This window comes from Bubalus bubalis, chromosome 2 (assembly GCF_019923935.1).
Source record: "Bubalus bubalis isolate 160015118507 breed Murrah chromosome 2, NDDB_SH_1, whole genome shotgun sequence".
Lineage (NCBI taxonomy): Eukaryota > Metazoa > Chordata > Mammalia > Artiodactyla > Bovidae > Bubalus > Bubalus bubalis.
The window spans coordinates 68,392,255-68,408,021 of NC_059158.1; positions in this window are offsets into that span (position 1 = coordinate 68,392,255).

The following is a 15,767-nucleotide window of genomic DNA, read 5'->3' on the forward strand; positions in this document are numbered from 1 at the left end:
ACAATGGAAAGGATTCAAACAAGAGACATGGAGACTGAAAAGAAATACTTAAAACATGTCATGATGGATAGAGTTTAGAAATTGGATCAAGTGCTATACTGGAATCTTTATATTCACATGACACATAGTTCTATTACCTCCATATCCCACCTATACCCTGATCACCTATGTTAAAAGTTCTCATATCTGTTATTACCATGGTATCTAATTTCCATGATACAAAATTAGGATTCCCTATTTTGTCCTTTCTAGAGCCAAGCCTTATTATTTGGTAAACTCAATTTTATTCTCTCTTTGAACATGACTAGTGTGAATTAACATAAAAAACGGATATTTTACTGATCGCTTCCAGAGACCTGCTTTATCCCATTAATCCTCCATACTAAGAAGCACTTTTTATCTATGAATTCACACATTTCTCTACATTCCCGCTTCTATAGCCAGAAATAAAGTTTGAGAAGAAAACCTTTACAGTGGTACTTTTTTAGGAACACTGACCACATATCATAATTGTTGATTATGGAAATGTTTAGTGACATTCTGAAATAAATTCTTCCTACTGTTTGAAATTAGTTTTGCATTGTGATTTCAGTGCCTTGAGTATGTCAGTCCTTATAGACAACGGAAAACCAAACATTGTTACATAACTTGCTGAATTTTGTTTGCCATCTTTATAAGCAACCATCAAAATTTTATGAATGCAAGGATTCAAAGAGACTATTTTTCTTCTAAAAGGAAATGCCTCCTGGACAATCTCAAAATAAATAGGTAGGTCACTGACCCAGCATACTGTCATAATAAAATAGTCTATGAAAGAAGCAAAATTTCAATGTAATAATTACCTAGAACCCTATGATTCTGTGTCTACTCATGTCAGCTGAGAATTAAGAGAGGAAATCGCAGTAGTTTGATGACAGGGCTCCAAATTACATATGGTTCAGACGCTAAGGCCCAGGAGGAAAAAGCCTCAGCATTTATAGAATAGTTTATGCTGTTAAATGAGTGTTATTTTTCCATTAGACAAAAATGTACGAGGTCTTTGAAACAGTGAATGAAGAAAAGGAATCCTTCATACTCAGTAGAATATTGAAAAATCCTTCCCTGAGGGAAAATAATAAAATAATCTTATGATATTATTATTAACAAATGTAACCTTTCTACTCTCAGGCAGTTTATCTAGTTCTCACAAATATATGCCATCATTAATGTATTCTGCTGCTGCTTCATGATTTTTGCTTAATAATAAAGTATATGGTGCTCTCATAAACCACAGATGTTTATGTAGAGGTTTATTACTTTCCTTCATATAAAGCATACACATATTTGCTAAATTTCTTCTCCTTCCCCCTGTCATTTTCCTAATTAACATATTTCAGCATCCCCAGGCTGGGTTGCATTTGCTTTGTAGCTAAATGATCAAATACTTAATTTGAACTGAATAAATCAGTAAGGAAATAAAATACCAGAGAAAGTGCTCAGCTCCTTCTTACAACTTCTTGGCAAAAGATGTTTACTTTACAATTGAAATACCCTTCAGGAGTCTGTAATTGGTAGGGTGAAGGGAAGAGGGTGGAAAAAGAAAGGGGAGGGGAGAGAGAGAACAGGAGACACTGATATAATTGGGTCTTTTTATTATTATTATTATTATTTTAATTTTATTTTATTTTTAAACTTTACATGATTGTATTAGTTTTGCCAAACAGGTCTTTATTCATCTTAGATATTTGATCCAACAATTCATTGACCCGGTGGCTCAACTGGTAAAGAATCCGCCTGCAATGTGGGAGACCTGGGTTCGATTCCTGGGTTGGGAAGGTACCCTGGAGAAGGGAAAGGCAACCCACTCCAGTATTCTGGCCTGGAGAATTCCATGGACTGTACAGTCCATGAAGTCTCAACGAGTCGGAAAGGTCTGAGCGACTTTCACTGTCACTGTTCGTTGACCACAATTTTGTTGATGTATATAGTCCTTAAAATCACCGCCCCTTTTATTTTTATAACTGTGCTTAATTAGAGCTACATCTTTATTTGTCCTCCTTTGGGCTCAGTTACAGAAGTGTCACACACAGGAAAACAAGTACAGAGTGTGGCTCACTTCAACAGCTGGTGTGTAAAATATCCAAATTTATAATGAGGATGACTTCTTCATTGACATGTAACTCACATGTGTAATATTCACCCTTTTAAAATGTAAAGTTCAGCAATTTTTAGTCTATTCACAAAGTGTACAGCTCTGACTTCTAATTCCAGAATGTTTTTACCACTCCTGAAGACACTCTGTACCCGATAGCAGTCACTCCCCACTCCCTGCTCCTGCCAGACCCTGGGAACCACTAGCCTACTTTCTGTCTTTATACATTTGCCTATTCTGAGTATAAAAGGAATCATGTAATATTTGTCCTTTTGCATATGAATTTTTTCACTTTTTCAAAATGTATCTTTGTTGTAACATGAATCAATATTTCAATCTTTTTATGGTTCAAGAATATTACACTGTGTACATATAGCTATTTTGCTCACACATCAACCAGTTGATGAACATTGGGTTGTTTCCACTTTTTTGGCTATTATGAACATGTTTTGACTGCTATGGACAATCACATACATGGTCTTATATGGATGGACATCTGTTTTCAGCTCTCTTGGACATATACATAGGAGCGGAAATACTAGGTCATATGGTAACGCTATGTTTAACCTTTCAAAGAAACTGCAAAGCTATTTTCCAAAGCAGCTGTAACATTTTTTATTCCCAAGAGTTTCAGTTTCTCCATACCCTCACCAAAATTTGTTTATTGTCTGTCTTACAGTCATTCTGATGTGAATGAAGTAGTAACGTCAATGAGTTTTAAAGAAATTCACACTAAATAAATCTTTCACCATAGAATTTCTTTAAATGATGAGTTCTGTTCTTTTAAGTTATGTCAATATATTATAAATGTTAGCTTCAGCAAAACTGCAAAGGTTTCTTGACTATGAGAAAGTGATCCCTAGCTAAACATCATTCATATTCAAGGCCAGGTGAAGCCCCCCTAGGTCTCTGAGCATGGGCACCCGGGCCCCCTAGCTGCTCTCCCTGTTGGAGAAGGCAGGACAAAACACTGGACTCTAGCAGAAGGTTCACTGGTGGATTCAAGCAACAAACAATCATGAAAACATAATATATCTCTTCGATATATTAAAAAAAAAATAATATGGGGAATTCCCTGGTGGTCCTGTGGTTAGGATTCTGTGCTTTCACTGCTGAGGGCCCGGATTCAATTCCTAGTTGGGGAACTAAGATCCCACGAGCTGCCCTGTGTGGCCAAAAAAAAAAAAAAGAAAAAGAAAAAAGGAGAGAGACTGTCACAGAGCTTTGGAGAGGGAAATCAAGATAGCAGAATAGAAGAAGGCTGAGCTCACCTCCTTCCCCAAAGTTTCATCACTCAGTCGTGTCTGACTCTTTGTGATCCTACAGACTGTAGTCTGCCCAGCTCCTCTGTTTATGGATTTCTCCAGGCAAGATACTGGAGTGGGTTGCCATTTCCTTCTCCAGGGGCTCTTCCCTACCCAGCGCTCAAACCTGGGTCTCTGGCATTGCAGGTAGATTCTTTACCAACTGAGACACTGGGGAAGCCCTACCTCCCCCACGAACACATCAAAAATACTTCTACCTGTGAAGCAGCTCTTGCTGTCAACAAACTGAAAACTGACACTAAAGATCTTCTACAATCAAGCCTGTAAAGAACGATCCACATGGGATCGGACAGAACAGGAGGAGAAGTGATTGGGTCTGGACCCACAACTCCAGCAGGAGACACTGTGGAGGGGAATATCAAGGGCTTGCAGATGCTCCCTGGGGAGTAAGGGGTCTGAGCCACATATTGGGCAACCCAGGCTTGGGGTCTGACACCAGAAAGGTGAGTCCCCTTAGCTAGCTTGAAAACCAGTGGAACTTACCGGAGGGCTATAAAGAACTTAGACTCTACTCCCGAAGACCGCACATATACCCTCGCTTACTCCTGGAAACAGGTGGAGAAAAAAAACTGAAAACAGCCTGGGGCTTTAGCCAATATCCTGTAACCACCTCAGCATGTATCCTAGCACACAGTAGGCACCTGCACTAGGCCCTCTTATTCCAGTGAGCTCTGCACTAGGGTAAAGGAAGGTACACTCTTGAGGAAACGAGCTGCCTCAAACCTGGTATTACATCTGAATGGACATTGCAGGTACAGAGGCATCAGGTTCAAAGCTGCCTGGGGCAGTGACTAAGTTGTCAGGACCATCCAGGGGGCCCCAGCCCATGCCAGCAACCTGCTGCAGTCCTTCTTGCTGTGGTACTGCTCTCCAGGAGTGCAGAGATGCCATTGCTGGAGGAAGAGTGCACACTTAGAGAGAAGGAAACCAGATCAGCCCTGGGTCTCTGCACTTCTGCTTCAGTAACTGGGCATCAACTCCAATGGCCAGTAAGGCAGTGATGGCCACTAAACACAGAAACAGCCCAGGCTCACACCTCAAAACTTTAAATGATGATGCCCTGAATGCTCCTCTTAATTGAAGTGATGTAATAACTAAGAAAAGTTTCAAGTATGTGAGGGAAAAACTAAAATGTTGGAAGACTGATACTATTATAGTAGCAACTTACTTATTTGGCATCACTAGAGAATGATATGATCTCTTCAGTGGAATTGTTGGACATATCACCTTTTAAATTTCTAGTACTATTTTTTTTTTTTTTTTGATGAAACTCTTACAATTAGGTGCCTTCTTAGAAACTCCTAAGGTGTAATCATTCTTTGTAGCTCAGGGAATGTGCTATGAACATCTTTCATAACATTCTGTTTAGATCCAATTAAACAATTATGGATTTCTCACATGAGATATATAGAGCCATTTGCCACTGCACTAAATTCCCATGTATTTTGAGATATTGTGAATATTTTATAATTTTTTTTCATTTTTTTACTCTTTGTTTGCTAATAGGTTACATTGCTTGATACTGTCAGTGAGAATTCTTCTGAATAGTTTCTATTAATTCTCATCTTCTTGGTGATTCTTAAGCTAGAAAAAAATATTAATTTTTTTCAGAGCATCTCTAAATTGTCCAAATGTATACATAAAATTATATTTATATACATACATGCATATACTGGAGAGATTTTTTTTTAAAATCAGAAACAAATAAAAGAATCTATGTTGCCAAAAGGTAATAAATCTCTGTCCTAGATAAAATATAGTACCACTGCTTGTTAAAACTTAAAACTGGTAAATGCTAGATATATATGATCCTAATGCAACTATTTATTCCTTGTCAATATTATTGAACCATACTTCTTTATTTTGAAGACTACCTGTAGCATACATATTTGGTAATCCATTCCCTCCACATCACCCCAGTTTTGACAATGATTTAATTTGAGTGTAACAGCAGGCTTTGCTGTTTCAGAAACTAAGCCAAAAGCTCTTCAAGTCTTACATTACTGAAGTCGCTCAGTTGTTTTCGATTCTTTGCAACCCCATGGACCATAGCCTGCCATGCTCCTCTGTCTGTGAGATTGGAGTGGGTTGCTATTTCCTTCTCCAGGGGATCTTCCCGACCCAAGGATCAAACCCGGGTCTCCTGCATTGCAGGCAGACGCTTTACCCTCTGAGCCACCAGGGAAGCCCCAGGTCTTACATTGCCACTAAGTCACTCCAGTCGTGTCCGACTCTTATGTGACCCCACAGAGAATCTCCCGTCCCTGGGATTCTCCAGGCAAGAACACTGGAGTGGGTTGCCATTTCCTTCTCCAATGCAGGAAGGTGGAAAGTGAAAGGGAAGTCCCTTAGTCGTGTCCGACTCTGTGCGACCTCATAGACGGCGGCCCACCAGGCTCCCCCGTCCCTGGGATTCTCCAGGAAAGAACACTGGAGTGGGTTGCCATTTCCTTCTCCAATGCATGAAAGTGAAAAGTGAAAGTGAAGTCGCTCAGTCGTGTCCGACTCTAAGCGACCCCCTGGACTGCAGCCTTCCAGGCTCCTCTGTCCATGGGGTTTTCCAGGCAAGAGTACTGGAGTGGGGTGCCATTGCCTTCTCCGGTCTTATATTGGTTATGCCTTAAAAATAGATCCATCTAGCTCCCTCTTATTGCTTTACCTCTTTTTAAAATTAACTCTTCCAAAATTTATTTTCAGATTTGTTATTTTAAATGCAATAAAAGCTATTTAACTCTATTAATATACTTATGTGCATAAAACAGGCTAATTTTATCTATAGAATCCTCAGTTGGAAACTATCTAGGTGTGGCCTATTCTTAAACCATACTTTCCTTCCCTAAATCTGATAGAAAATATATTCTCTCATAGTTTCCATGTAACTTCTATCAATAGGTCAAACTGAGATTCTATTCTTTGACTTCAGAAAAATCAAATGTCCAAGACTAGAATATTAGTTACATAAGTTATGATCCATTCATGTGATGGAATATTATACTGCTATAGAAATGAACTATAAAGCATTTAAATGGCATAAGGGAATTCAAACAAGATTAGAAGAAAATCTAACTGTTAAAAGGATTAGGAAGAAATATAATAAACATATCTGCCTCTGGATTTTCAGATTATGTATGAGTATGGTAATAAATTTCGATTTTATCCTGAGGGAGAAAATATTTTTTAAGAAAGTACTCTCACCTTTTGATTATGATTAAAACAACACTTTGGTTGACATATAGGTAATTATTAAGGCTAAGAAAGTTGTTAGGAATCTACTGCTATAATGCAGATATAAGCTTTAAGAGATTCAAATCAGAGTGATGGGGTGGGGTAATGAGAAGTAATAGCATTTATGATATAATTTAAAGCTAATTATGACCAGGACCTAGCTGTTTAAACAACTGGGTAGATACTAGTGCTATTTACTAGTAGGAGAAATATTTGAGGATGAATACATGTGGGGCAGAGCAGGGAGTGGTGAATATTAATTACTTAATTTTCACAATATTAAATTTGAGATAGCTATCAGATAGCTAAGCCAAAGTTTAAGGTAAATTGAATTTAACAATCTGCAGTTTGGTGGAGAGACCAGGGCTGCAATTACACATTTGGGAATTAGCAGGATACTGCGTAAGCTTGCCAAGGAAGAACATGCTGATAGATTAAAAATCATTACAAGGGCTAAGCTCAAAAATTTTTTGCCATATAGAAGAAGAACTGGCTACTAAGAAGTATCAAGAAATGTGAAAGTTCTGAGATTTTGCCCTTCTTGCAAGCTAACCAATTAGCTTGCTAAAGTTTCATGAATCCTAGCAGAAGATGGGCTCTTAGGTCAGAAGCAAAAAATTATATTGCTTCCAGCATAGCAGGTAAAATCAGCATCAGCATGTTTATATCATGTTTATATCCCAGGTTCCATGATAGGTAACACAGCAGGGTGCAGTAGATGCTGTACATACATGCAGCTAGTTTGTGCCCTAACTGAAGACTGTGAACTTAGGAAACTTGACTCTTTCTAATAGTTAACCTTTTCCACTTTTCCCCCAGGGGGAGACATTATTTTATTATACTGGGCAGTGAACAAATCTACTTTGGTACTGGGGAAGGACACCATGTATATCCTACAAGGCTATGTGTTACACAAAATCCTTGAAAAGATAATTTGGACCAAAGACAGACAGTGCCTCTGTTTGCAAGATGTGCACAAAATAGCAAAAGATTCATGGAGAATGTTTCACAACTAGAAATAAATAATAAAAGTATATTAGAAGAAGTGGGTAAATTAGTAGTAAGTACTATTGAATGTGGTGATGGTGGTGGTTTAGTGGCTCAGTCACGTCCAACTCTTGACCCCATGGACTGTAGCCTGTCAGGCTCCTCTGTGCATGAGATTTTCCAGGCAAGAATACTGGAGTGGGTTGCCATTTCCTTCTCCAGGATATCTTCCCAACCAAGGAATTGAACCCCAGTCTCCTGCCTTGCAGACAGACTCCTGCACTGAATGTGTTTTTTTTTTTTTTACTAACTGAGCTATGAGGGACGTCACTATTGAATGTAGGGGAAGAAAATCCTACAAAATTAAGAGTTTGAAGATAAAAGGAGAAGTCAACCATGTCAACTGTGGCTATGATGACCTTTATTAGATTTATTTCAGTGATGGGTTTGAAAGCTTGGTTAAAGAGAGCGGAAGAAAGAACTGAAAATGAAGGAGCAGATACAGTGAGTACGGACAGTGAATATATACAGTGAATATAGGGTGTAGTTGGATGCAGACCTTCCTAGTATCTAAAGAAAGTTTTATGTCATCTTTATATGCCAGTGTACATCATCTAGGTGAGAGGGAGAAATTGATGCCAGAGATAATGGGGGAAATTCCAAGAATAAATATTGAGAAAAAATAAAAATGGCTAAACTGTAAAGCACTTGATATGCCAGGCTCTGATCGGGTTATGATGCTCTTACTAATTACTCTTCATTCACTTTGAGGTTATGGATGAGAAAAGTAAGGCACACAGTAACTTACCAAATGGAGGTTGTACAGAACACTAATGGAGGAGTAACATTAGAGAGGAAGAGAGATATTTTTCTTCTATTTTAATGGCAATGTGGTTATATAGATGTAGGGTGGTTGGTGCATTTGGTTGTAGGAAAGGGGAGTAGTTCTAATCTGGTAGCTTTAATTTTCTCTGTCAATGTGAAACAGTGATTGGCCAAGATGGATATAGGGACATATGTTAGAAACGGAAAGAGGATAGGAACAGGTTTGCAGTACTCATTTCAGAGACTAGGGAAGGCAGTTTATTTGAGAGGTATAATATTACATGAAAGTATATAAGTGGCCATTATGATTCATGGCTATAGGCAAAGAATAAGAGAATTAGGGGATGTATAGAGATGCAAAGGTGTTGAGGGGAAGACTATGTTGATTCTGATGGACTCAGAATCTAAAGTTGTGTAAGGAAGGGCATGGGGACATGGTGGTGACTGAGGGTGAAATACAATGGAATTGACCGGAGGTCCTGAGGTGGTTAAACGCAAGTACAGAAACACAGAATTGAAAAGATTGGAGGTCAAGAGGGAGATGTTTGAAACTGAGATTTTTCAAGGTGGTGCAGTTAAAGAGAAAAAAAAGATCTTTTCAGGGGACATGCTAAGGAACTACGATGCCAGATTTAGAGGTCACAGATGTAGACAATAAATCACTAGAATGAAGAAGAGTATGGTGAGCCACATATTAAAGTAACTAGTAACTGAGATCCAGGTGGGGAAGACAGTTGCCTGGCATTGGTAGATGATAGTAAATAGGAAAAGGAAAATCTGATTTTTTAAAAAATGGATAAACTGCACTTCAAAGAAGCAGGCATTACTGAAGGAGAATTGGTTTAGAAACAGAAATGAGGAAAAAGGAGGATACCTACTCTACGTAACTAAAAATAATTCTGCCGCCTATAAATAGGAGTTTAAATTTACTGAAACATATGTATTTATGCCAATGGAATAAATATGGACTTAGAGAAACTAAAGTCTTATAGCATATCACATTAGACAGCTTTGATGGCACTAAAAAAGAAATGCTTACCTAAATATAAAATGGCAGTCAAGCAAAACAACATTTGAAATATTTCATTTTAAGTCTTAGGAATGACTGTTTCTGTAAGGAATAAATGATGAAGATGTGAGAGAGAAAATTAATTTGATTGACCAATGTGCTTCCACACAGGAACAAATCTAATATGAAAGTGGCAAAATAACATGGAATAAAATGAGTGCATTCAATTTTATATAACCAATATTTATTTTAAGCTTTTTTGTTTTTGAGTTTATATTTACACTGGAAATAAATATAATGAACAGTCACATAGGTTGGGTAGCATTTAAACAGTAAATCATCTAATTAACTAGTCACTTGAAAGCAAAAAGGGAAATTTGAATCTTTTGTTTAATTGCCACATTTCAAGAACACATTTTAGCTGGCTGCATCTAAAAAGAAATAATAATGTGAGATCATGAAAGCATTTCATAGTAATGAGCAGGCTCTGGTTTCTATTTATTGCATATACAAAGGACACTGACAATAGTTTTGGAAAAATGAGTAAAGCTTGCAGAAGAGCTAGTGTAGTGACAGGAACCATGGGTGTGAAGCACATCAATTCCAACACTATCCCCTGGGAAAAGGCAGACGTTCTTCAAAACAGGAGGAATACGTGCCTTAGAATCATACGATTTTAAACTGTCACCTTTGGGCCAAATTCCAGCTCTAGCCACGTACATTCATAGAAGGGTAAACATACTGGCTTATCTGTTATATCAACCATCCTAGACATCCCTGAGACAAGGTCTCCCCTACACGTCTTGAGAGAAGATTCCAATGTCTGAAATCCTTTCCTTGCAATTTCCTTTTGTGTTAAACATTGCTTCTTCCACATCCAGGAGAGTGTTAGCAAAAAATAAAATATCAATCTCTGAAAAACTTTAAGACCTATGAATATTACTACAGTTTTTTTTTTTTTCCTTTAGGCACTTAGGTGTGGTAATGGGGAGGAGAAAGAATAAATGCTGAGATAAATGAGAGGTTCCAAAAATAAAATGTATCAGATTTGTATCTTTCCCTGTTTTCTTTTTCACAGAAGGTTGTTTTTGCTCCCTTGGTCAGACTAACATCAATGGGGGAATTACTTTCTATCCTACCATATACTGGATATAGAAGAGGATGAAATGATATGGAAAATGCTTCTGATACGATGGTAGGTGGTGAAAAAAATAAGCAACAAGAATACAATACACTTCTACAGCCCAAGAACTAAAAAGGCCTCACAAATCCCTCTCCTCCCCCTCCCCCACCAGCTCTCTCTCTCTTCATCCCCTACCATCTTCCACATTGCTTCCTGGACTCGAGCCACCTTGGCTTCCAGTCTGGTTCCTGTCTAGGGCGGCAGCCTGGCTCTGGGCCCTGTCTGGAACTCTCCCTTGACATCTGCAAGGCTAGCCACTTCACCTCCTTTGAGTCTTCGCTCTAGTGTTGCCTTCTCAAGGAGACCTACTCTGCTTATACCAGTGTTTACCAGTGCAATGCCCCTCCCTGCTCCCTGACACTCTTGACACCCCCATATCTTCTTTTCTTTAACCAAAGTATTTATCACCTTTTAACAGTAACAAAATGTACTTCTTTTCTTTTCTTAATCATCTATCTTCAATCCCCTGGAATTTAATCTTCAAGAAAGCAGAGATTGGTTTTGGTCTACTGCCTGGAGCCAGCGTGAGGAACTCCGCCCGTGGCAAAGGTCATGAGGAAGGAGGCTCGGCATACGCAAAGGTGGGATCGAGCCTCAGGAGTATCCCTGGGAATTCTCGAGCATCTACCCCCAAAACCAGAGTCTGCCTAATTCACTGCTTTGTGCTCTCACCTACACTTCTGACTTTACGGGGGGCCGTCCCCCACCACCATCTCGCTCTCTGAAAAAGAATTAACTTAGAGCTCCAGTTAATAAAGTTCCTGGGCATGACAAGAGTGTTTTAGTTCACAAACTCCTTTGGAAGTTCTCTAGCCTGTCTGAACAGGTTCTTCCGGCCACATGTGATTGTTCACAGCCTCCCAACCGTGAGAGGCATGAGATGTTCTAAACTTTCTAAATACAGATTCCTTTGAGCAGTTAGAAGATTATTAGTATAGTATAGGGGGTTGATTAGAAATTATATTGGTGAAGGGTTTTCATTTATTGGCCCAATGTTTGCTGCTAAGTTTCCATATCCCTTACCTACTGTGTCCCTGAGAGTGTATTGATTAATTAGTTGGTGTATAGGAATGTAAGTAGTAGCTTTAATGTTTGTAACCTTGGACCCTTGAGTTAATTCTTTTCTTGTTATAGCCCACCACAGTTTTGCCCTATAGGAATGCAACTTTATCTAATGCTTTTGGAGGGTGGCGCCTGACTTTAGAATAATCACCTTTAGAGAAAAATAAGTTTTCTGAAGAAAGGGTCATAAAATGTTAACAGGCCTCCTGGCCAGAAGATGATGTAAATCACCTAAACTTTTGCATATGATAAGTTTTCAGGAAGAAAGCCTGGCTTTGATAAGGATCAAGGACTGCTGACCTTGTATGACTCTACCCCTTCCCCCATTATCCTCTATGCACAACTTAAGGTATAAAAACTACTTTGGAAAATAAAGTGCAGGCCTTGCTCACCGAAGCTTGGTCTCCTCATGTCGTTCTTGCTCTCACCTTCTGGCTGAATTCCCATCTGGAGGTGGAGGCTCGCCAAGCCTACTAATTTTGCCTGGGCTTCTAAGATCTGACTGGGGAGGCCTTAGTGTCTCCTCTCCTTCGGGAGAACGGGAGGATGCCTGTGGCCTACGTAGGTGGCACAAATTCCTTTTCTTGGAATTTTATTGGTTTTCCACGTAAACCAAGTTATTCAGCCTCTTTTCTCCACTGAATTTCTTCACTGAGCTATCCCTATTTAACCACTCTTTATATTTCTAATTAATACTTAATCAAGCTATTGTTTCCTGATCGCCGACGCTGTCTCCCCTTCGAATTCCCTGGATCCACTGGGGCTGGACTCTGGCAGTCTGCTATAACCAAAGTTTCTAAAATCATGGTGAAAGTGAAAGTCACTCAGTTGTGTCTGACTCTTTGAGATACCATGGACTGTATAGTCCATGGAATTCTCCAGACCAGAAAAATGGAGTGGGTAGCCTTTCCCTTCTCCAGGGCATCTTCCCAACTCAGGGATCAAACCCAGGTCTCCCACATTGCATGTGGATTCTTTACCAGCTGAGCCACGAGGGAAGCCCAACAATACTGGAGTGGGTAGCCTATCCCTTCTCCAGGGGAGCTTCCTGACCCAGGCATCCAACCGGGGTCTCCTGCATTGCAGGCAGATTCTTTACTATGAAAGAAGCCTAATCAAAATCATGTTAGCACTTAGTAAATATTTGCTGAATGAATGAGTAAACAATTTTATCACTATGTTTACTACTATGTCAAAAATTTTACAGACATATTGTCAAGGCTTCCAAAGGATAATAAAAAATTTTAAATTTAATTGTTGAGGTGATAAAATTGTGAAGAAATGCTGTTCTTTTATTTGGCATTTAATTATAGTTTATAAAATATTTGCATAATAAGAAATAAAAATAAGTGAAAGTTTGGGGAGAGGTTTTCTTCCCATTCATGTAGAATAGGAATATTATAAATAGGATGAAGAAATTAGTTACATACTATGAAATAGTGAAATAGCCCAGGTTATAGTACTCAATATTAAATGTACTTACCTTCCTCTGAGCAGATTTCAGTCTGCATCATCCAGAATTTACAGCATAGAGAGCTTCAGACATGAGAACACTTTCATTCTCTTAGAAATACATTTGAACTCTAAATTCATACAATGATTTGGTACTCTAAATATGTGTCTAGAAAGAAATTCTACAGAAAGTTTTGCTTGATTTCCAAAAGTGCTCCTTTATCTATTTCAGTGTGCAGTATTACCTGGAATGTATTTTTTTTTTTTCCAGTTAATACTAGGTGGTGACTAAGTCATAGGCAACTCATTAAAATGATGTTAAGTATTACAGTCTTAGCAGTTAAAGGATAAAGTAACATTTCTTACTACTAATTCATGGTAATGTGTCTTATAGCATATTGATTATGGGTTACTGTGTGAGATAAGTGATTTATCAATACACTTCATGAAAGAAAAACCAATTCAAAGTCTCAACATCATTTCTGATACTCTTTTACCTCTTCTCATTCCATACAATGGCATGCTAACTGTCAAAAACTTTGTATAGAAAAAGCCTTATTTACTGTAATTTTAAAATGATGGTTAGACTAACAACTGTCCTTTACCAAGTAATAGAACAAGAACAAAACATTATTTACTTCACTGCGGATTTCTGAAATAGTTTTTGAAACAAATAAAATGGTTTTATGTTTATGATCTTACCTATTTGCTTACAAGTTTGTCATGAAAAGAAAAGGAATTCAGAATGTTTTTTAACTAGAAAAAGCTTTCTTAAATAATACTTTAACTGAACCATTAAGTGTATAAGTGTCTTATACAAATGAAAATATTTACTGGAAAAAATCAGTATGTCACACATAACTCACATTATACTTAAAACAAAAAGAAAAAGGTATATTTAGATAGTAGCCCTCAAACAGTGCCACTTATATAGCAAACATTCAAAAAATATTTGAGAAAGTAAATTTGTTATTTATTTTGATTGAATGTAGGGTGACAATTTGTTTTTTTGTTTGAGATCAGATTCACTGAGATATAATTTACATTTAACAGCATTCACCTTTTTAAGTGTATAGATCTATAACTTTTGACCAATGTATTTACTCATGCAACTGCCACAACCATCAGGAGAGATAAAGTTTCATTTCTACTAGAAATTTTTTCAGACCTCTTTGTCAACACTTTCTCCCCCAAGCTCCAGCCCAGCCCCAGCAACCACTAATTGGCTTTTCAATATAGTTTTGCCTTTTTTATTCATTTTGAAATGTTGAATTAGGTTTGCATTCTTGGGTATAAGTCTCACTTGGCCTTGGTCCTGTCACCTAAATAAATATATACATACACACACACACACACACATACACATACATTCATGAATGCTACTCTATAGTTTTCTTGTACTCAAATTGGTTTTGATATCAAGGTAATACTGGCCTCATAAAACAAGATAAGAGTATTACTTTAACTATTATACCTTTGAAAAGTTTTGTAGAATTGTCATACTTTCTTCCTTCAGTGTATGATAGAATTTATAAGTGAGAACATCAAGGCCTTATTTAGAAACTTCTTAGCTACAAAGTTAAGTCCTTTAATAGATATCAGACTAATCTAATTATCTGTTTCGTCTTCAGTGTGCTTTGGAAGTTCGTGTCTTGTAAGGGACTTGTTCATTTCTTCCAACCTGTCAAATTTAAGGACATAACACTGGCAGCCTGTTATTGCCCTATTAATATCTGTAGGTTCTACAGTGATGTTCCTTACTCCTTCCATGTGTTGGTTACTTGTGTCCTCTTTTTTCCTGATCAGCCTAGCTTGAGTTTTATCATTTTTATTGATCTATCAACCTCCCCCCAGTTTTTTGTTTCATTCTATTGGTTTTTTTTGTTTGTTTGTTTCTGATTAAACATAGTTTCCTTCCCTGTTTTTTTAGGCTTAATTTGCTCTTTTCAACATTTCTTAACATAGAAAAACCTAGATAATAGATTTAAGACCTCTTTCCTTGTATAAGCATTTGATTTCTAGATTTTTCTCTAAGGACTATTTGAGTAACATCCCACACATTTGATGTGATGTTTTGATTATTATTCAATTCAAAATGTTTTTGTGATTTCCTTTGTGACTTCTTGCCTCATGAATTGTTTAAAACAGTGTGTTATCTAATTTCCAGATGTTAGAATACTTTTCAAAAGTCTATTGATTTCTGGTTCACTCCTGGTATGGAGAACATTGTATATAATTTACATTATTTTAAAATTATTAATATTTGATTTATTCTATCAAAATATGGTGAATGTTCCATGAGTACTTGAAGAAAAATGTGTACTCTGCTAGTGTTGGGTAGAGCATTTTATAAACATTAATTAGATGAAGTTAGGTGATAGCATTTTTCAAATCTTCTGTATCCTTACAGAAAGATTTGTTTGTTTATTTGTTCTACTGATTTTTGAGAGAAGAGCATTGAAGTTCCAAAATTAATTGTGCATTTGTCCATTTCTCCTTTTAATTCTATCAATTTTGCTTCATGTAATTTGAAGTTTTGTTGTAAATGCGTACATATTTAGGATCTCT